Source organism: Dipodomys ordii, unplaced genomic scaffold, assembly GCF_000151885.1.
Source record: "Dipodomys ordii isolate 6190 unplaced genomic scaffold, Dord_2.0 Scaffold47, whole genome shotgun sequence".
Lineage (NCBI taxonomy): Eukaryota > Metazoa > Chordata > Mammalia > Rodentia > Heteromyidae > Dipodomys > Dipodomys ordii.
Window position 1 is genome coordinate 8,432,048 of NW_012267263.1, and position 23,230 is coordinate 8,455,277.

Below are 23,230 nucleotides of genomic sequence, written 5' to 3' on the forward strand. Positions count from 1 at the left end.
GGTGGGGGGAGTGTAGTCATGGAGATGGGAGGGCAGGGATGGTAGGGGAAAACCAAAGGAGGAGGCAGCAGTGCTTGATAAGAAATGTACTTATTACCTTGCATCTATATATGGTATTTTCACAATAAAAAAACATTAAAAAAAAGAATATCTGCTTCCTCAGAAATTAGTCAGAGCCTTATTGCAAAAAGGATCAAACTGGGATTACCCAGCAGTTATGAATTATAATTAATTAATTGTAATTAATTGTATATTAATTATAATTCGTAACTTTATATTTTATCACACTACAGTGTGATAAAATGAATCAGTGAGAGGATTTTTTAATTTGGAGCCAATATTTGGGAAGCTAGACACTAAAAGTGAGTAGGAAGAGTCAAAGTTCAAATGGCAGCATTTGTGAACCAAAGCAGTCATTTACTACAACAAATTTTATTGTTAAAGTAGTTAAGTTGATCGCAGCAGCACATTACCTTTCTCTCTTAGTAGCAAAGCATCAGGCAATAATCAAATATCACTGAATCAGTTTGCAACTTATTGAGCAAGAGTTTTACTCAAGAGTGGAGAAGAGAGAAGACAACCTTTCACTCATTTTATTCTCTTCTTGTTAGTGTAAGTCCTAGTGGTTGTCAGTGTTAGTGATATGGAAATAAATTGGTTAGGTTTACCTGTGGTACCTGGAGATACAGAAAATCTACACTGTTGCCAAACATGTTTAATAATACACCTGCCTTGCTAGAAATTGAAACACATCTGGATGGATTGCCAGGCTTCTGATTAATTTGTCACATGACATGCTGAAAGAGAAGCAATCATGACTAAATAAAACAGAAGACAGATTTTGGGCTTAGTTCACATTAACAGCACAAATAACAGTATTTTTTCTAAGTTACTACTTTATACTTTTTTTTAATGGTGGTACTATGATTGAATTCAGGGTTTCATGATCACTTGGCTTACTTTCTCAGCTACGTTCTACCATTTGAGCCTCATCTCCAGCTCTACTTTGTTGGTATTTTGCAGAGTAAGACATTTCTGCTTTGACTGGTATTGAACCAGATTATCTGAATCTCAGCTTTTTGAGTAGCTAGGAATACAGGTGTGAGTGATTGGTACCTTTGTAGTTGGCTATATATTAATAGTCTCAGCATTTGCTTTCAAAACTAAGATGTACTTCACTAAATTATATTTAAGAAATCAAAGAACTATTTAATTCATTGTGATTTTGAAAAACTTCTTTTTAATATGTAAGCTTCAGTAGGAAAATAATCCTGGTTAAAACAACTGGAAGCTGGGTGGTGGCTCATGCTTGTAATCCTATCTACTCAGGAGGTTGAGATATGAGGAACCTGGTTCAAACCGAGCAGGCCAAGAAAATATATGACTCCTATCTCCAATAAACTACCCAAAATGCCAGAAGTGGAGCTATGACTCAAGTTGTAAAGCAATTGACTTAAGCAAAAGAAGTTGGGGACAGCAACCAGGTCCTGAGTTCAAACTCCAGAACTGTGTGTGCACATATGCACACACAGACACACGTCCCCAATACAAAAGTTTGTCCACTTCACATGTGAGTAAATTTAAGATTGACATTTAGTCATTGTAAAAGAATGGTCCATTCCTTGTTGTAAATACATCTTTTGTCTTTTAATTTTAGCAATGAGAATGTGCCATATTTGAAGTTTATCTACATAAATACATGGAGACACAGCTACAGATACAGGTAAAGTATCATGATCAATAAATGTGATGGCTGAAGCATGGGATTTTTTTTAATATTTAGTATTTTCTTAGTATTTAAAGCACAAATTTTATTTTTCATTTTATTTTTTAATATTGGGAATTTGAACTTAGAAACTTATGCATATATTCATTTGAACACTTGAGTCAGACTCTCAGTCCCTTTGCTTTTAGGATCAAATATGGTCTCCTGGGCTGGGAAGTTGCCTCACTGGTAGAATGCTTGCCTTGCATGCACAAGGCCCTGGGTTTGATTCCTTAGCACCACATAAGCAGAAAAAACCGGAAGTGGTGCTGTGGCTCAAATGGTAGAGTGCTAGCCTTGAGCTGAAATGCTGAGGAACAGTGGCCAGGCTCAGAATTCAGGCCCCACAACCAACAAAAAAAATGGTCTCCTACTAATTTTCCCAGGATGGCTTTCAACAGTGATCCTCCTACCTTTGACTCCTGTGTAGCTGATAATAGATACGCACTACCATGGCAGGCCTGTTTCTTTGTTTGCTTATGTGAAATACAAAATATCTTAATTCACATCCTAATACTTGTTAATTGTATAGCTTAGGCCAAATAATCTAACATACATAAATGAAGGTAATGTTATATAATCTGAAGGATTACTGATAGGTTACTCTAATAATGTAGGCAGAATTTGTAATGCTTAGCTTAGAAAAGTATCTAGTTATTATTACTTATTATTTATGTTACTGTTATTTCCAAAAGTGCTTTATATTTTTTAAGTTATACCAAATATAATTTTATTCAAACGTGCCAATTATCCTTTAAAATGTGAAGTCACAGAAGGTAAAATAGTCTCTGTTGGGCAAGGTACCAACAGGAGAGAGGTCCAATGAAGTGGATGAATGAATGTGAATATGGTTGATGTACTTTATATGCATGGGTGAAAATAAAATGAAGTTGTTCAAATTGTTTTAAAAATAAGGGAAATGGCTGGATGCTGGTGGTTCACACCTATAATCTGAGCTACTCAGGAGGCTGAGATATGAAGATCATGGTTCAAAGCCAGTCTGGGCAGGAAACTATGTAAGACTCCTATCTCCAATAAAAACTACTCAGAAAAAGTTGGAAGTGGCACTATGACTCAAATGGTAGCATGAGCCTTGTGCAAAAAAGCTCACGGGCAGTGTCCAGGCCCTGAGTTAAAGCCCAAAGATCTGCACAAAAAATGTGAGAAGGGAGGATGATGGAGGAGATGAGTTTGGGGCACATTTATGTATGTATGTATGTATGTATGTATGGATGGATGGATGTATGGATGGATGGATGGATGGATGGATGTGTATGTCACAGTGAAATTCTTCCTTGTAGGAGTAATATATGCCAAGAATTTTTTTTAAATACTGAAGAATTTTCAAAAACATTGGCACTTTTCCTAGTGGAATCATGGCTCATGTTGATACGTATTCCCACTCATATGCTTGCATTTTTTTGTTTCCAAGTTTGTTTAATGAGTATTGGCTTTCATGTTAAATAGTTATAAAGTTAAAATATAATATTTTGAAAGTAAGGTTCATTGAGCTCACTTTTCATTATCCAGAATAAAGGATAATAGATAACTATCTTTGTAATGTTTTAACTTTCCCAAATCAAGAAAAGATCAAATAGAATCAAGAAGTTTTAGACAAAGAGAAAAAGCTCAAATACAGCTTCTGTAGCAGATACTTAAATGTTTATTCTGAGAAAACAGGTATATGAATCATTTTAAATGGCACCTGTAGCAAGATATACTGACCCAAATCTAAGAAGCCAGGCAAAAAAATAATGTGCTCTGGTAACCAAAAAATTCTAGGAAAGTCAGTTGTTATCTTTCTCCTATTGTTTTTTTTGGGCTTAGGTTTTACATGCCTACTCTATTTTATTTTACATATTCTTAGAAATTTTACTTGTGGAAAAAGAGCTTGGGCTAGACTCTTGGTTCTCTAAGTGTCTCCTAGAGAGCTGATTAAAACACAGGTTGCTGACTCTACCTCTGAATTTTTAATTCATTCAAGATCTACTGATAAATTCCTGAGGAATGCTCGAGTTGTTGATTTGAGGAATTCAGTTGGTAAACTCTTGAGTTTCACCTTTTAGTTTAGAACTGATTAACTTATAACGTGTGTGTGTGTTTCCACTTGTGTCAGGTAGTCAGAGTAGTACAGGTCTTGTTTTTAAAGAGAAAAAGTAGATTTTGCCTGGATTGTCAAACATATCTATAATCTCCTGTAGATATATTAGAGAATTGTTAGAAAAATAGCTTTTGCCTCCATCAATTTGCTAGTGAAGACCCCCTATGGAAGTTAGATAGTAGACCTTAAATATACCACATCCTGGAAGAATATGCTTATCATCTCTCTGTCTGTCTGTCTGTCTATCTATCTATCTATCTACCTACCTACCCATATCTGCCTTTTAGAAACCTCACATCTTCAATCAACAAAATGAATTATCAGTTGATAACATATTGAATTGAAGCAGGGGGCAGGATGTTATACAAAATAATGGTGCCTACACCCGAGGGCTATAACTTTTGTGCACTGAGAGATGACTTGTTCATAGATACTATAATCAGTAATATTAATTCATCTAAAATGTTGTTATATTAATTTAAGCATTTTGTCACTTTGATTTTATGTTTACAAGCAGGGATCCTAATTTTTTAAGAGTTTGAGGATCATTGATCCATGCTCATTTTCTTAGTTTATGGATGAGAACAAATATTAATAGACCTGCTTATAAATATGATAAGAAATACAATAAAGAAAATGGAGGAAATGCACATAATGGGACATAATTCAGCAATAAAGGAGAATCAAGCTATGTTATTCATAAGAAAAAGATGGAACTGGAGATCATGTTGCACAAGGTAAGATTACCTTAGAAAGACAAATATCATGTTTTCATTCATATGCAGAATCTGTGTGTAATATTAATAATCATAAGCCATGATTGTAAAAGGGTGACTGTCTGAGAGGAACCTGCCAGTGGGGAGAAGGGTAAAGGAGAGAGTGATTGGAGATAAATATGATTGAAAGACATTACAGGTACATATGAGAATAGTATAATGTAATTTGAAAACTGTAATGTAAATATCACAGTGAGGCCTACAATTAATTATGATAATACAAATTTTAACATATTTGTAAGTGGTTGAGGTTAATTAAGGCCTAAGAGGAAAGGTGGCTCTTTGAAGGTCTCCTAATTTAAATTATATATATATTTATATGTATATATATGTATATGTGTGTTTATGCATATATATATATGTATGTGTGTGTTTGTACATATTTACATGTACTTTGATCTGTGTTTTATGCATTAGTTAGAGATATGTATTGAAAGTGGAAGTATGGAGAAATATCACCTGTGTGTAAGGGAATTACATTTCTTCCTATGTAGACAAGATTCTGTATAATATTCTCACTGATAAGATGAATCCCTCATGTTTAACAGTTCTACCACAGGGATGGATAGTTACAGGTGATATAGTTAGAAAAGACATTGACAACAATTGAGTCTTGAATGGTGAGTAGAATGGAGTAAAAGAGGCTGTGTAGCAGTAGAAAGCAACAGTAGAATACAGATGAGTAGATCAAAGAAATAAAGTTTTATATTCCTTATCACGGCCTAAAGATAATTTTTAACATGATTTTACACTTAGTATTATGGTTTGTTAACAAACTAATGGGCATGTAATACATAGCATATAATTTTTAAGTGATTTTGAACTATCTTAGCTATTGAAATAAGAATTTATATATTAGTGAAGGAAATATACCGATATTTTGTAATTCTTGGGTCTTAATTATAGTCTATTGTATCAAATAGAACCTTTATTTATTGAGTGCATTTGGAGCTCTTACACATTCATTTTTTATATTGTTTATTGGAACAAAACTATATCCAATATTTATTTTTACTTTTCTGCACATTTCTTTTTGTTCTTTTCTTTAGTTATTATATTTACTGATCAGTTGCAATATGCTAAGCAGTACTGAAGCGACCTTCCAGTCATCATCTCTCAAATATTTATAACCACTTTGTCCTACTAGATTCTGAAGTCCATTAAAGAGAGGAACTATGTCTATGTCTATTGTTCAATATATGTCTCTCAGTAGAATGGCTAGCACTTAATAAGTTTTTGATAAATATATGTTGAGTGAATGGCAATTCTGTTGTATTGTGAGAAAATTGAGGCTCAGGGAGATTAACTTATCCAGGATCATTCAGCTGCGAACAGGAAAGAGCTAAGTTTTCAAATACAACATACATTGGGGCAGTTTAGTGCAGAATTAAACAGTCTAGAGTTAGGGACCCGTCACTTCCTCACTATGGAACTTTTGAGAACTTGACTCAATCTCTGTGTACTTCAGTTCCTTTATCTATAAAACAGGGCTGATAACATGATTAATTAATGATATAATAATTTCTTCAGGATTATTAATAGAACTAAATAAGTTAACATATTTCAAATACTTAGAACGATGCATACATAGCAAGCAGTAAGTTCTGTATAAACATTTAATAAATAAGTAAAATGTTTTCTTTTTTTTTTTTTTTGGTGCTCATGGGGCCTAAATTCTGGAGCTGGGTACTGTCCCTCAGCTCTTCAGCTCAAGGCTAGCACTCTACCACTTGAGCCACAGCGCCACTTCTGGCCTTTTCTGCTTATGTGGTGCTGAGGAATCGAAGCCAGGGCCTCATGCATGCAAGATAAGCGCTCTACCACCGAGCCACCTTCCCAGCCCCAAGTAAAATGTTTTTAAACCCCATGTACTACCTATACTCTAAAAATGACTCTCTAATATCCAACCTTATATCCTTGTTTTCCTGATAATTTTCTCTATTTAAACAACTCTCTGCTACATGTTTTCTTTTGTTCCTCCTCTTCCATGTAGTCAACCCATTCAATTGCACTTTGAATTCCTCTTTCCCTTATTTACTTTTACTTAGTGCTCATATGAGAAAGCACATATAATATATGACAGGAGAATAAAGTCAGAAAAAGAGAGAAATAGATGAACAAAATAAGAGGACATGTTTTTAAAGAAAAAAAAGAATGCCTCCTTGATTTCTTTCCTACCACTGTCATTTTCTAGTCTCAAAAATTCACCTGTCATCCTTATAATCTTTTCTTTGCTGGTTCTGGAGCTTGAACTCAGGGCCTGGGCACTGCTCCTGCACAGTCCCGGAGCTTCTTTGTGCTGAAGGTTAACACTCTACCACTTGAGCCACAGGGCAACTTCTGGCTTTTTCTGAGTTGTTTATTGGATATAAGAGTCTCATGGACTTTTATGCCTGGGTTGGCTTCAAATGGCAATCCTCAGATCTCAGCCTCCTGAGTAGCTAGGTTTACAGGCATGAGCCACTGCTTCTCGGCTCTTTATATGTATAGCAATTATTTGTCTGTTTTTCGTCTATTGCAAACTGTGATTACAAAAGTATATTTAGAATGGTAAATAAAAATAAATAAGTTATATTTACATTATATATATCAAGGTAATAACTTTGGAAAAATATACAAGTTTCATTGCTTAAAAAATGCAAGGAAGATGGGTAAGTTCATTTTTTTAAATTGTGAACATACTGTAGAGGGGTTACAATTACATGGGCAAGGTAATGAATACATTTCTTATCAAGCATTGTAGCCTCCTCCTTTGATTCCCCTTACCATCCGTTCCCATCTCTCCCCCCACCCCCCAGTGAGCCAAAGTTGTAAAGTTCATTTTTTTACATAACATCTTGTACATATCATTGTTGCAATGGGACAGACTGTATCCTCATTTAAATAATTTTTTCCTTCCCTTCCCCTCCACAAGTTATACCAACATCAAATACAGTGAAAACAGGGCTTATACCATGAGGGAGGGACATACAAAGCAACAAAGAAATCATCTTATAAATATGTTTGAAACAATAGCAAGAAAGAAAAAAACATTTGAATCCTTACTTCAACTCATCTGACCGTTTCTGTTTGTTTCAGACATATACTAGTTATTGCAACTAAGGGAAACCATGGGACCTATGTTTCTTTGGGCCTGGCTTACTTAAGATAATTTTGTCCAAGTCTTTCCATTTCCTAACAAATGGGGCAATGTCATTCTTTCTGATGGAGGCATAGAATTCCATTGTGTATATATACTACATTTCTTGATCCATTCATCTACTGAGGGGCATCTGGGTTGGTTCCATATCTTAGCTATGGTAAATATTGACATGCCAAAATGAAACCAAGGTGAGTTAAACCAACTTAACAGGCCCATATCAAGCATTGAAATAGAAACAGCAATAAGAGACCTCCCAGCTAAGAAAAGCCCAGGACCTGATGGATTTACAGTGGAATTCTACAAGGCCTTTAAAGCAGAGCTCACACCAATATTTCTCCAACACTTCAATGAAATTGAAAGAGAAAGTTCACTACCAAACTCATTCTATGAAGCCACCATAACCTTCATCCCAACACCAGGCAGGGACTCATCAAAGAAAGAGAACTATAGATCCATTTCTTTGATAAACATTGATGCAAAACTTCTCAAGAAAATTTTGGCCAATCGACTTCAACAATTCATCCAAAAAATCATACAGCACAATCAAACAGGATTCATTTCAGGGATGCAAAGCTGGTTCAATATACGCAAATCAATTAATATAATTCATCACATCAACAGGAGCAAGGATAAGAACTACATGGTTATCTCAATAGATGCAGAAACAGCATTTGACAAGATCCAACACCCCTTTATGATGAAGGTTCTGGAAAAATTAGGAATCCAGGGAACATTCCTCAATACAATAAGGGCTGTATATGACAAACCTACAGCCAGCATTATACTTAATGGTGAAAAACTAAAGCCATTTCCTCAACTCAGGAATGAGACAAGGATGTCCACTCTCTCCACTCCTCTTCAATGTAGTATTAGAATGCCTAGCTACAGCAATAAAACAAATTCATTTTAATGGTGTATCTACTATGTATATGACATTGCTTTATATAGTCTTCTTCAGTTACTTTAGCTTCTATTCCCTGAGTTACATTTCTTTCCAGACAGAACTAAATGATAATCACTAATGAGGCATTTGAGAACATGAAATCACTTTATTGTACTAAGGATAATTTTCTTTTTATTTATTTTTTATTATCAAGGTGATGTACAGAGGGGTTTCAGTTACAAAAATAAGGTAATAAGTACATTTTTTCTAATTTGTTACCACATTACTCATTTTTCTCCTACTCTGCCTCCCTCCAATCCCCCTCCCAAATTGTACAGATCGTTTCCAACATATTATCTTGTGAATATTGCTGTTGCATTGGTTCCCCCCTTGTCCTTTGTCTCACTATTCTGTTGTTCCCTTTCCTTCCCTAATATAAACATATATACAATACCAGAGAACCCAAACATATATACCATATCAGGGAACCAAAATCAAATACAGTAACAACTGGGGATAAACCATATGGGGAAGAGCACACAAAAGAAACAAGAAATCACTTAGTATATCAAAAACAACAAGAACCTGGCACTGGTGGCTCACGCCTGTAATCCTAACTATTCAGGAGGCTGAGATCTGAGGATCATGGTTCAAAGCCAGCCCAGGCAGGAACATCATTGAGACTCTTATCTCAAATTAACCCCTCAGAAAACCGGGAGTGGGGCTGTGGCTCAAGTGCTAGAGCGTTAGCCTTGAGCTGAAGAGTGCAGGGACAGTGCCCAGGCCAAGTTCAAACCCCATGACTGACAAACCCTCCCCCCCAAAAAAAAACCAAAAAATAACAACAATAAAGAAAAACCTCTTGTGTCCATGTCTTGGAGTCAAATGAACATACCAAGTGAGCTATTCTCATCTGCCAAGATTATTCTATACGTGCACTAAGTATTGCAAATAAGGGAAATGATGGGACTTATGTCTTTGCGTTTGACTTACTTTACTTAATATGATTTTTTCCAAGTCTTTTCAACAAATGGCCCAATTTTACTCCTTTCCATAAAAAAAACCTCTAGACAGGTTTTTAACTTTTAGCCTGATCATTTGTCAACATTGAATTAAACAGATAGCATTTCCCTTGAATAGTAGTCATGTCTCTGGTATTTCTTTAATTTGTTTACTGTCTTTTCTGACAGTTCTTTGTTTTTTTTTCCCCACAGTATAGCACAAATGAACAGCTTACAGACTTTAACTGGAATTTCTTTTTCTAGGCAATACCAACTGTTGTCTATTTTCTTCAGGGATCTGGAAATTTGTACAATAAGAAAGTACACATTAGTAACTCAAGGAAATGAAGAACTCTTTGGGGGAAGAATCTTGATAAATTTAAAGAGGTCTACTTAGGATAATCTCTGTGAGTGAAGAAATAATTAAAACAAGAATATATTCTCTTAAAAATGCTCATTTATGGGCTGGGAAGGTGGCTCAGTGGTAGAGTGCTTGCTTTGCACACATGAGGCCCTGGGTTCAATTCCTCAGCACCACATAAGCAGAAAAAAAAAGCCGAAAGTGGTGCTGTGGCTCAAGTGGTAGAGTGCTAGCTTTGAGCTGAAGTGCTGAAGGACAGCACCCAGGCCCAGAGTTCAGGCCCCATGACCGGACCCTCCCCCCCCAAAAAAAGCTCATTTATAATGGATTTTTTGTGGAGTTTAAAAATTAATTTCAAGAGTCAGAAGACATACAAATTCTGTATCATTTTGTGTATATGAAGAGCCTAAAGTAGCAAAATTCGTAGAGAGAGAGAAAGTAGAAAGGTAGTTCGCAGGGTCTGGGGTAAGGAAAATGGAAGCTAATTGGTCTAGATTTCAGTCTTGGAAAATGAAATGGAAGATGGAAACAGAAGGCAATAATAGTTGCAGAATAATGTAGATCATTCTGGTGGACTATAAAGTTCAAATGATTAAGATGGAAAATTTCATGTTGTGTATATCTATAACTAAAAGCTAAAAAATAAATTGATGGAATCCAGTACCATTAGGAATGAAAAGCAGTATAGATCAGATGGTGCCCCTTTTCTGGAGATACAGTCAATTCAGTAGGCATTTGTTTTTTACTGTGTACATGATGGAAGTATAGAAGCCAGGGATACAGATAAAGAAAATAATGATTTGTTGCCCACTAAGAACTTGAAGCTTAATGGGGGAAGAGACAGGCTCTTAAGCAACAATAATAAAATGGAGTGATATTATTAGATGCATGCCTAAATAACATTGGAACTATAAGTTAAGGAAAGTACAAAGAACAGATTGAGTTTTAAAGGGTGAGTTTTCATATGACACCAGAAAATGAAGAACATTCCAACACTAGGAAGTAGACTATGATTTGAAATGCTGCGTAATTTTAAGACAACTCCAATATAGAAATGATGGAAAGACTGAGTCATTTTGACAAATATTTATAGGTAGAAGTTACACATCTTGGTAAGTGAAGAATTGAGGTAAAGAAAAGAGGAACAATAAGTGGAGGGTGGCTTCTAGGTTGATGTATTTATACACAGGCTAAGCACATATTCTACTACTAAGCTATACTTGAAGCTTATCTTTTGGGTTTTATTTTTTACTATTTTTCTTGGATTACCAGATGGATAGTACTACTAAATATGTGTTCTCTTAGATCTAGGTAGATGTTTAGACACTGTAGATATTTTTTTATGTGGACTGACTTGAAGGAAATCTAAGATTCTGTTTAAAATTGCCATTCTATGTTCCCGATCTGAAATAGTATTTTCTTTATACCGATTACACATAAAATTATTATTGTCAAAAGAATGATAATGTGAAATCCCTGTCTCATAGTATCAATGTTACCATTCACTAGGTTATCTGACATCTATATTACTTCCTTGCTAATTTGTCTTTTTGTATTTGGAGTCTAAACGTTCTTTGCTAGAGTACTGGCATATGAGGTGGTCCTGAATGTCACATGCTATTTATAAGAGCAATTTGGGGACAGAAACTGCATTTAGGGACATTTTACAGAAATGGACATTCAGTAAAACAGGTCCTTCAGAAATAATGATGGTGTTCTGTGGCTTCAGCCTCAAGCTCAAAGGGTGAAAAAGGAAGCAGCAGCAATACACTTTCCATTTTAACCATCCTAGGTATCTCTTCTTTCTGGATGATTGCTTCTGGCTGTTTGATATCTGACCTTGATTCTTGGTATTCGCAGAAATTCTATGGATTACACGCTAATTTAGTTGTTGGTTATGGGGCTTGAACTCAGGGCCTGAGCACTGTCCCTTAGCTTTTTCGCTCAAGGCTAGCTCTCTATCACTTTGAGCTACAGGACCACTTCCGGTTTTCTGGTGGTTAATTGGAGGTAAGATTCTCACAGGCTTTCCTGTGTGGGCTGGCTTTGAACCGTGTTCCTCAGATGTCAGCCTCCTGAGTTGCTAGGATTGCAGGCGTGAGCCACCAGCATCCAGCTACACAAACCATTTTTATGAAATCTTTCTTCTTAAGCTAGTTGGAGTGAATTTTGTTATCTGTATCTATAGTGAAGAACTCTGAAAAATATACATGAGACTTTCTCTAACACATTTCCTCAGATCAACAAAGAGCTGATATTTAAGCCTCTTAAAAGTACTCAGGCTTGGTAGATTTTTGTGGTGGAAGCAGCAGAGCATTATAGTCTGAGATTAGACAGATCAGATTTAAATTCTTGTTCTACTATATGCTATCCATGTTTCTTAACCTCCACTCATATTTCAGTTCTTTAAACTGAAAATTGGAGACAACCATAGTGTCTAACTCACTGTGTTGTTATAAGGATTATATGAGATAATATAAAGTGTTTATTCCAATGCTAGGAAAGTAGTAAGTATTTTAAAAGATGTTTACATTTGCACATATTAACAAGCTTTGTCTTACTCATTAGGATTCTTTGCCTTTTCTTTAAGAATTATTGAAGTATTTGGTTTAAGTAGTCTCATGTTCCTATTAATGAACAATAATTAGAATCAACTTCATTCCTCTTTTATAGATACCTTTAAATAAATAAAGGAAAAAAGAAAAAAGAGAGGAAAAATGGTAAGAGTCTTAGTTTGGATAACCCTATAAATGTGATGACTTTTAGAATTTTTAACTACTAGTAATTGTGGCACTTCAGATTCTAGAACTGTTTTTGATCAGGCAAATATTCATTTAGTTTCTGGTTTGAGGTTTAGAATATTTTATCCTTGGGTGGGAAGAGCCAGAGGTGAAGCTGTTGTTCTCAAAGGGACCACTAATGTCCACTCATCCATATCCAAGGGGCTTAGTGGATGTTTGCTCAAGTATACCTATGTCTATATAGTATAACACACACATTTAAATGAATGAAATTGCTTTGGAAAACCATCTGCAAAGTTTGGTGATTCTACCATGATTCAAAGTATTTTAAAGAACTTTTTGTACTGTTTTCAGGTATCCAAACATAAATATTATTTCATGATTTTGCCTAATTTGAAACTACAAATGCCTCTAATAATTACTTAATGTTCCTTGCAAGATTTATTATTTCTTGACACGGTTATGTTCTGTTCAGGGTCTCTCTCAATTCCTAGAGGAGAAAAATATGATTCAATTTACATATTGCAGTTAATTCATGGTAGGGCTATTTCTAAATCTACTACTTAGATTGAGAATTTACTTCAACCCTTATCTGTGGGCTGACTATACTGACAACCCTTTATACTTCCTTGATTAGACTTGAGAGGTCATATCATTATCCTCATCATCCTTAGCTTTAAAGATGAAGCATTTTTCCCCCTAGGAATCAGGACTCCATTTTATGTGCACATTTTCCAATTTAGGAATTTGCAAGAATATGCCATGAGAACTGTGCTTATCAAATGATACCATTTAGAGAGTGAAAAAGCAAGCTACACTATAGAGGAAGATATTTTCAATGCAGTTCTATGACAAAGAAGTTATATCTGGAATATATAAGGAATTCTTACAAATCTATAAGAAATACAAAACAAGAAAAACACATGGGAAGAGAACCTACAAATCACAAAAATGTAAACAAATAAATGCATTAGTAATAGCATAAATACAGAATAGAATTATAACAAAATGCATGTGCACACCTATTCTTATGGTTAAGATTAAATGAGTGAATGATATAAGGCCCTGGTAGAAATTATCATGGCAAATACATATAAAAGGCAATTTACCATCATAACCATTATTAAGTGTACAGGTTAGTGGTGTGGAGTACATTCACATGTTTTGCAGCCATCTTCACCATCCATATCCAGAAATATTTTCTTTTTGCAAAACTGAAGCTCTACACCCATTATATACTAACTTCTTTTCAGACACTGGCAACCACTGTTTTACTTTCTGTCTTTATTAATCTGACTACTCTAGACATTGAATATACAAGAATCATGCAGTTTTGTTTACTTAAATGGCTTATTTTAATTAGCATAATATCCTTAGTGTTTGTCATATAGTGTGCGTTACCATGTACTCTCTTTTTATACATGGATAATATCCTATTATATGTACACCCACCACATTTTGTTTACACACTCATCTATCATTGGATACAAGAATTACTTCTATCCTTTGACTTTTGTAAATAACCTTTCCATGAACATGTGTATACAAATACCTCTTCAATAACCTCTTTTAACTTCTTTTGAATTGCAAGCATGAAAAAAATCTAAACATGACTTATATAACTTAACAATTCAACTTTTAGATAAGGAGTGCCTGTGTTCATAAGAAAACCTGTTCAACAGCATGCATAGCAGTCTTCATAATAGCTTTTCATTGAAAACAAGCCAAACATTCTTCCTTAGTAGAATGCATAGATAAATTGCATTTTCACATAATGTAATATTATATAGCATTATCACATAATGTAATATTATATAGCAATAAACAGAAGAAACTGATTGTCAATGCAAGAATATGGATTGCTATTAACAATTAATACTGAGGAAAACAAATAAGATACCCAAGAGTACCTAATGTACAATTCTACTTATATGAAGTTCAAAAGCTGTTACTGCAAATATTTGTTGATATTACTCAGAAGAACAGTGCCTTTTTGAAGAATGGTAATGACTGGTTGTGTGCATATAGGAGCTTTCTGCATTTCTAGATATGCTCTGCTTCTTGATCTAGGTGATGAATACACAGATATAAACACATGGAAAGATATGTTTATTTATATACTTGAGATGTGTATACTTTGTGCAGTTCAGCATAATTTTTTGGAAAAGAAGATTGGGCATGCTTTGTCAAGTGACAACATAACTGAAACAACTACACTAAGTGCTATTTTGAAGGGACCACTTTATATAGTCATATTTATTATTGGAAGCATGAATATTGCTGTATTGTCATTCTTACTAGGTTTTAATTACATACAATGAAATGCAACCAAAAAAGCAACCCTATTTCTAGTGGTAATTTCAGGGCACAGTGATATGGAAATTATCTTGGGCCTTTGTAAAGCCCTGAACAGTGTCAACTAGTTTTATGTTAAGCTAGTTAATATTAAACTAACATTAGGGATCTCAAAAAATTTACAACACTTCTATCTTATTGACAGTCTTTATTTTATAAGTAATTAAAAAATAAAGCCCTGCCTTTCACTCCCTTTAAGGTTGAAAGGTGACCATCTGAATTCTATTTAATGTTGCATTTATATTTGGTTCTGGTTCAAAATGTTCCTTTAATCATGAACAGGAGAATTATTTTTGGATGCCAAACATTGTATGCTATTCCAGGCTATTTCCAAATTGTGAACATTAATTTTCTTGTATATCAACCTTTCCTCAGCTGTTCCATTGATTTGGCTTTATTCCCATAATTCACTCAGAAAAAGTTGGCACTAGCTATTGTTTGCAAAGAACTTTTAAATACCAAATTTTCCACCAATACACGTAGAGAAGACTATTATATATAATGTTGCAATGTATGTTAAAGAAAAAATGTCAAAGATAACAGGCTACTTAAGAACCTTATGTCCTTTATTTAATGTTTTAAAAGTAATATTTAAAAAAAAGCAATGTTGCATGTTGTACCCTCTAGAAGAAAGAAACCGTGCTTAAAATATCATCTTTCTGAGAAAAAGAACTATATCACTTCTGTAAAAGTTTATAAGCATTTTGAGAAATGATAACGTCAGATATTAATTTTATTCTTGGGATGGACTACTTCAGGGATGTATCTTTAGGTTTGTTGTCCAAGTGAGCCTGCTAATTAATCTCTAAAATTAGGAGATTACCCACCCATTCATTTGTAGAAAGAACTAGGTTAGGATTGGCCACTTCCTGCACAGAGAACTGGTGCTGTGTGCAAGCAGGCTTGCTCCCAAGCGGGGGGGGGGGGGGGGGGGGGGGGGGGGGCGGCTGGGGAAAGGTAGAATAAAGTCAATAATGCTATTCTTCCCAAGTTTAACATTTAGTTTTGTCCTTCTGTCTTCCCTAGAGAAAAGGCTACAGGAAGAGAACTCCCATAGGCTAACCTTTGTTCTGATTTGTCTGTACTATTATCCTTTCCATCAGCAATAAATGAGGGTTCCTGTTGCTACCTGAGTTTATTCCTAGCATTTTCATATTAATTATTTGAATATATGTATGATAATGTCACTATTTTAACTTGCAATTCCCTGATTATAGTATTGATAATTTTATATTGTTTTTGATGTCTTTCATTTCAGATATTTTGTCTATTATTCAAGTTGGTTTGTTTCCTTACTATTATTTCTTAAAATCCTCTCTGACAAAAAATGGGCTGCACTCTGGAGGAACTACTATAGCAAATATTTATATTTAGACACCAGTTTATTAAACATTGGAAAAATATTTTGTTCATATCAGCATAGCAAATCATTTAAAGAATGACATTTGAAAAAAATTAAAAATCAGTTACTCTATTTGTATATCACCCAACTTGTTTACTTACAGCTTCATAGGCTAATTCTAGCTTTCATAGCTGAGAGAAAACATGATTCCTTTGTCTCTCTGGGCCTGACTTGTTTTACTTAATGTAATTTTTTCTAAGTCTTTCCATTTCTTCAAGTTGATACAATATAATTCTTTCTAATGAATGGGTAAAATTTCATTGTGTTATATACACACCACATTTTCTTGATCCATTTGTCCATAGATTCAGGGAGAACTCAAATAGTGTAATTCCTTAGAAAGGTAAAACCTAACAAAATCAGCACCAGGAAATAAGTACTTGAAAGAGGTAAGGTGGAGCCAAGATGAAAGGAATACATTAATGAAGAGAAGAAGAGGGGGAGAATGCAGTCTAGAATTCAATGTATATCCTACAAAATGAAGAAGAGTGAGAGAAGGAGTAGGCAGGGGAGAAATAGGTAAAAATGTTGAAAGGGGCGACATTGATCGAGATGTATTGTATTCATAAACTGCTTTGTTAAATGGCAACTCCTTTGTAAAACTACGTAAAGAGAATGACAAAATGAAAAATAAAAAGGGCTATCAGAAGTATGCATTATTCCTAACCATTGAATATATTTTCCATCAAATATATTTCCTTTTATTTTCCTAATTGGTAAAGAAAAATGTAAATAAAACAAAAGGAATAATAAAAAAATCTCTGAAAATATGAACTACAATTCAAGGAAGGGAGAAAAAGTTAAATTATCTCTTAGATAAATCCCTCAGATTTGATCATATTTACTTTCAACTAGCTTAAAAATTTGAAATGTGAAAACTTCAGATTTTATAAAACCCAACTACAAAAAGCTTTTGATCTTACTGTTCATTGCAAAGTATAGTGCATAGAAAATGTTGAGAAAGATATTACATAGCCTATTTATTCCTATTACAAAAACTATTTATTCCAGACCTGCTTGTAAAATTTCCAAATCCCTGTTCTTCAGAAGACTTCATCATAAAGAGCTCTTCCTTAATATGTACCTGTTTGAGCCATGTAACTAAATGGCTTTTCAAGTGCTTTACTGATAACATGCTGACAGAAGTAACACGAGCAGATTTTAGCCATATAGTTCCTGATTCTTGGTCTTATCTACAGTCTGTTAGCTCTTCTAAAAGAAAGAAGTCCTCATTTTATAATTTCTATAATACAAAATAATGTGCATTTGATGTCACCATGTGAGATATGGATACATTTCTTAAAAGATTGTTCATTCCATAGCAAAAAGTGCTCTCTAGATGCACTTATTTTCTACAGAAAAGAAATGGAAAATGATAATTTAATGGTTGCATCACCACCATTCAGATGAAGGAACGAACAGTAGTATTCTATAAGCCAATCACTGTGTTCCAGGGAGATTCATAAATCATTTCACTTAAAAATTTTACTCTAAAACTTCTTAAGCCAGGTTCTGTTGACTCATGCCCCTAATCTTACCTGTCTACTTAGGAGGCTGCGATCTGAGGATCAAAGTTCAAAGCCATCCTAGGAAGAAAAATCCATGAGACTCTAACTTCTAATAAGCCACCAAAATATAGCCAGAAGTGGACATGTGGCTTATACGGGTAGAGCATGATCCTTGAGCAAAAAAGCTATGGCACAGTGTCGAGGCCCCAAGTTCAAGCCCCAGTATCAGCATAAACCCACACCCATACCCCAACACCTCCCCTTCATCTCAAGAAGAAAGTAACACAATTCCCACTTGGCAGGTAAGAAAACTAAGGATTTAAAAAGAGGCTTCTCCAAAAGTCATTACCAAATGGTAGAACTAGAATTTGAACCCAGTACATCCAATTTGAAGTCCTGTACTTTATAAGGTTTAAATTCCTATACATTATCTTGATCCTTGGTTCCATATTTTAGCTATGGTAAATAATACAGAAAGAAGACATTGCCCCATTTGTTAGGAAATGGAAAAACTTGGACAAAATTATATTAAGTGAAGTAAGCCAGGCCCAAAGAAACATAGGTTCCACGGTTTCCCTTATTTGCAATAACTAGTATATGTCTGGGACAAGCAGAAAAGGTCAAGATAAGTTGATGTTAGGTGAAATAAACCCCAAGATAAGGATCCAAATGTTTTTTTTTCTTTCTTGCAATTGTTTCTAACATATTCATAAGATGATTTCTTTGTTGCTTTGTATGTCCCTCCCACCACTGTATAACCCCTGCTTTCATTGTATTTGATATTGGTATAATTTGTGAAGGGGAAGGGCAAAAACCGTTTAAATAGGGATACAGGTGGACCCATTGTAAAAATGAGATGCACAAGTTGTTATGTTGAAAAATGAACCTTACAACTTTGACAGGGCAGGGGCAAGGTGGGAGTTCGGGTGGGAGGCCGGGTGGGGGGAGATGGGAAGGGATGGGAAGGAGAAACAAAGGAGGAGGCAACAATGCTTGGGAAGAAATGTACTCATTACCTTGACCATGTAATTGTAACTCCTCTGTAAGGTATTTTCACAATAAAAATTAAAAAAAATCCTATACATAGGCAAGACCTGCATATTTCACAGAGAGAAGTAGAAGGCATTCCTCTAGTTTCCTAATGCATTCACTGGTGCTGTAAAGGGCAATCATCTTACAAAAAGATCTTAGAGCAAAATTCTTTTGCTAAGGAGATCTGAAGCTGAGTTTTTGTATCTAAATCCCCAAATCCTCCCCTTGCTAAGCAAACAACCACTCAAAATCAGTGTGAATCCAGGAAAGTTGTGATTTGTACTCAGATTCATAGACATAGATCTATTTGGGTGGAAAGTACAGTCACAAGCCCCACCACAGAGAGAATGTGAAGGTGAGCATATTTATGGAGCTGTAGTACAAACTCTAGTAGGAGGAGAAAGACTATCAATGTGTGAATATACTGCTATAGTGACCTGACTCTTGACAAATGTGCCAAAAATATATACTGGAAATATGACAACCTCTTTAATAAATGATGGTGGAAAAATAGTTACCCACACTAAAGCTAGATCCTTATGTTTCACCTTGCAAAAATCCAATTCAAATGGATGAAAACATAAATATAAAACCATTTTTTAATTGTGAGAATACCGTACAGAGGAGTTACAATTATATGGGCAAGATAACAAGTACATTTCTTATCAAGCATTGCTGCCTCCTCATGGTTTCCCCTTCCCATTCCTTCCCATATGCCTTCCCTCCCCCAACCCAGTCTTCCCCCCTCCTCCCAAGTTCGTTAAGTTCGTTGTTAAGTTCCTTTTTCGACATAACGACTTGTACATCTCATTGTTGCAATGGGTCCACCTGTATCCCTAGTTAAACGATTTGTTTTTTTCCCCCTTCCCTTCCACAAATTATACCAACATCAAATACAGTGAAAGTATGGGTTATACTGTGGGGGAGGGACATACAAAGCAACATAGAAATCATTGTAGAAATATGATAGAAACAATTACATGAAAGGAAAAAAAACATTTGAATCCTTATCTTGGGGTTCATTCCCCTAACATCAACTTATTTGACCTTTTCTGCTTGACTCAGACATATACTAGTTATTGCAAATAAGGGAAACCGTGGGACCTATGTTTCTTTGGGCCTGGCTTACTTCATTTGTCCAAGTCTTTCCATTTCCTAACAAATGGGGCAATGTCATTCTTTCTGATGGAGGCATAGAATTCCATTGTGTGTATATACCACATTTCCTTGATCCATTCATCTACTGAGGAGCATCTGGGTTGGTTCCATATCTTAGCTATGGTAAATAATGCTGCAATAAACATAGTTGTGCTGGTATCTTTAGTATGGTCTTGTTTGTAAACATTTGGGTAAATGCCCAAAAGTGGGATTGCTGGGTCATAGGGGAGTTCTATGTAGTGTCTTTTGAGGAACCTCCATACTACTTTCCAAAGTGGTTGAACAAGTATACACTCCCACCAACAATGCAGTAAGGTTTCCTTCTGTCCACATCCCCTCCAGCATCTGTTGTTATTAGAGTTCTTGATTATAGCCATTCTAACTGTGGTGAGGTGTTTACTCAATGTTGTTTTTAATCTTTGATAAGGGAGCTAAAAAAATAGAATGGAAGAAAGACAGCCTCTTCAGTAAATGGTGCTGACAAAATTGGTTAACTACTTGTAGAAAACTAAAGCTAGATTCTTATATATCACCTTGTACCAGAATCCACTCCAAATGGATCAAATACCTCAGAGCCAAAGCAGACACTCTGAAAACATTACAGGATGGAATAGGAGAAACCCTAGGTCTCCTTGGCCCAGGCCGAAATTTTCTTAATAGATACCCAGAAGCACAAGAAATCAAAGAAAGGTTGGACAAATGGGATTGCATGAAATTGCAGAGCTTCTGCATGGCAAAGGACATAGCTCGCAAGATCAATAGAAACACGGATTGGGAGAAGATCTTCACTAGCCATACAACAGACAAGGGTCTCATACCTAAAATATATCTGGAACTCAAAAAATTAAATCCCTCAACAACAAATCCTCAAAGAAACAACTGCCCAATAAATAAGTGGGCTAAAGACTTAAAGAGAAACTTCTCTGAAGAGGAAAGAAGGATAGCCAATAGACACATGAAGAAATGCTCAACCTCTCTAGCCATAAAACCATTTTTGAAGGCACTAGAGGATCACATAGAAGAAACACTTCAAGATCTTTATGTAAGGCAATGGCTTTTCAGAATGGAACTCCAATAGCTCAGGAAATGATAGCAAATATTTACAAAGGGAGTACTTCAAAATTAAAAGCTTCTGCACAGGGAAGGAAACAATTAATAGGAGGAAGGGACAGGCTTCAGAATGGGAGAAAATATTTGCCTGTTTTTCATCTGAAAAGAGATTAATACTTAAGCTATGTAAATAACTAAAAAGTACTAAAATAATAAATCTTATTAATAAATGGGCATATGAATTAAACAGTTCTCAAAACAGGATGTAAAATGGCTAATAAATACATGAAGAAATGTTTACCTCCTTAGCTATCAAGGAAATGTGAATTAAAGCTATAAAGAAATTTCATCTCCTTTCAGTAAAAATGGCTGTCCTCAAAAGAACAAAAACACAAGGGGAAAAGAAAACATTTAGACTGTTGGTGGAAATATAAATTAGTGTAACTATTAAGAAAGTCAGTTTGGAGATTCCTGAGAAAATGGAAAATTGAAAATCTAAGCATAGAACTACGTTACAATCCTGCCATACCACTCCTATATAAACATGTGAAGGAAGGAACGTCAGCATACAATAGAGATATCTGCATACCCCTGCTAATGCAGCATTGTTCATAATGTTGAAGACTTAGAATCAGCCAAGGTGCTCATAAACAGATAAATGTATAAAGAAAATGTGGTAAACATGCATGGTGATATATTATTCGACCATAAAGGTAAACAAAATTTCATCACTTTCAAGAGTGGATGAAGTGGAGGTCATCATTTTAGGCAAAATAAGCTAGACTGAGAAAGACAAATATTTCATGTTTTGTCTCATATGTGGAACCTAGATTAAACAAAAGACAGGAAAGCAACCCCAGGGGATATATGGGGGTAAGGGGAACCAGTGGGAGGGAGGAAAAGTAATAGAGAGGGTGGTGGGGTGACCATGATGGAAGTGCATAGTATATATGCATGAATTATATTAGTTTGCACAATTAATTCAAATAAATATATGAATAAATATATATGAATGTATATGGATACAATGTACATAATTATAGTGCAATATTTTTTACAAAGCTAGAATAAAGGATTATGGATTCTTTTGTCAGAAAGATGTGGTCAATATTAGAGGAGTGTTCAACCTGAACATCAAATGACATAAACATGTCTTTTTTGTCAGTTGTTAGGCTTGAACTTAGGGCTTGTGAGCTGTCCCTGAGTTATTTTTCTCAAGGTTAGTGCTCTACCACAGCTCCACTTCTGGTCTTTGAGTGTTTAATTTGAGATAAGAGTCTCACAGAGACTTTTGTTCCTGGGTAGGCTTCAAAACAAAATCCTCAGATTTCAGCCTTCTGAGTAGCTAGGCGTGAGCCACCAGTGCCTTGCTATAAACAACTATTAAAATATTACATGGCACCCCATCAATACATACAACTGTATGTTTTTATGTAAAAATAGGCTAGGGGGCTGGAAAGGTGGCTCAGTGGTAGAGCGCTTGCCTTGAATGCATGAGGCCCTGGGTTCGATTCCTCAGCACCACATAAGAAAAAAGAAAAAAGCCGGAAGTGGCACCATAGCTAGAGTTCAGGCCCCACGACCGGAACCCCCCTAAAATAGACTAAACAATATGGAATGTGTGAAAGAAAACATTTTTATGTATTTTGGATGGAATTCCTGGCATCTATAGTTTGCTATGTGTTTATGTATCATTTTTTTGTAATTTGGTTAAAATACAAAAAGTATCTCTTAAATACCATTGCAATAGTGTTGTGAGACCAAGACAAGGTGATACATTAAAACCCACAAAAGTTTACTGTAAGGTTCTGTGCAAATGGCTGGTGAAAATAAAAGTCTCTCATGATTCCATCAAAAAGTAACTTCCTACTATATTACATTTAGGCCTTCCAAGGAAATGTTGCAAATTTCCTATTCCCAGTCCATATTTTTTCAACAGTACATTAACATATTTC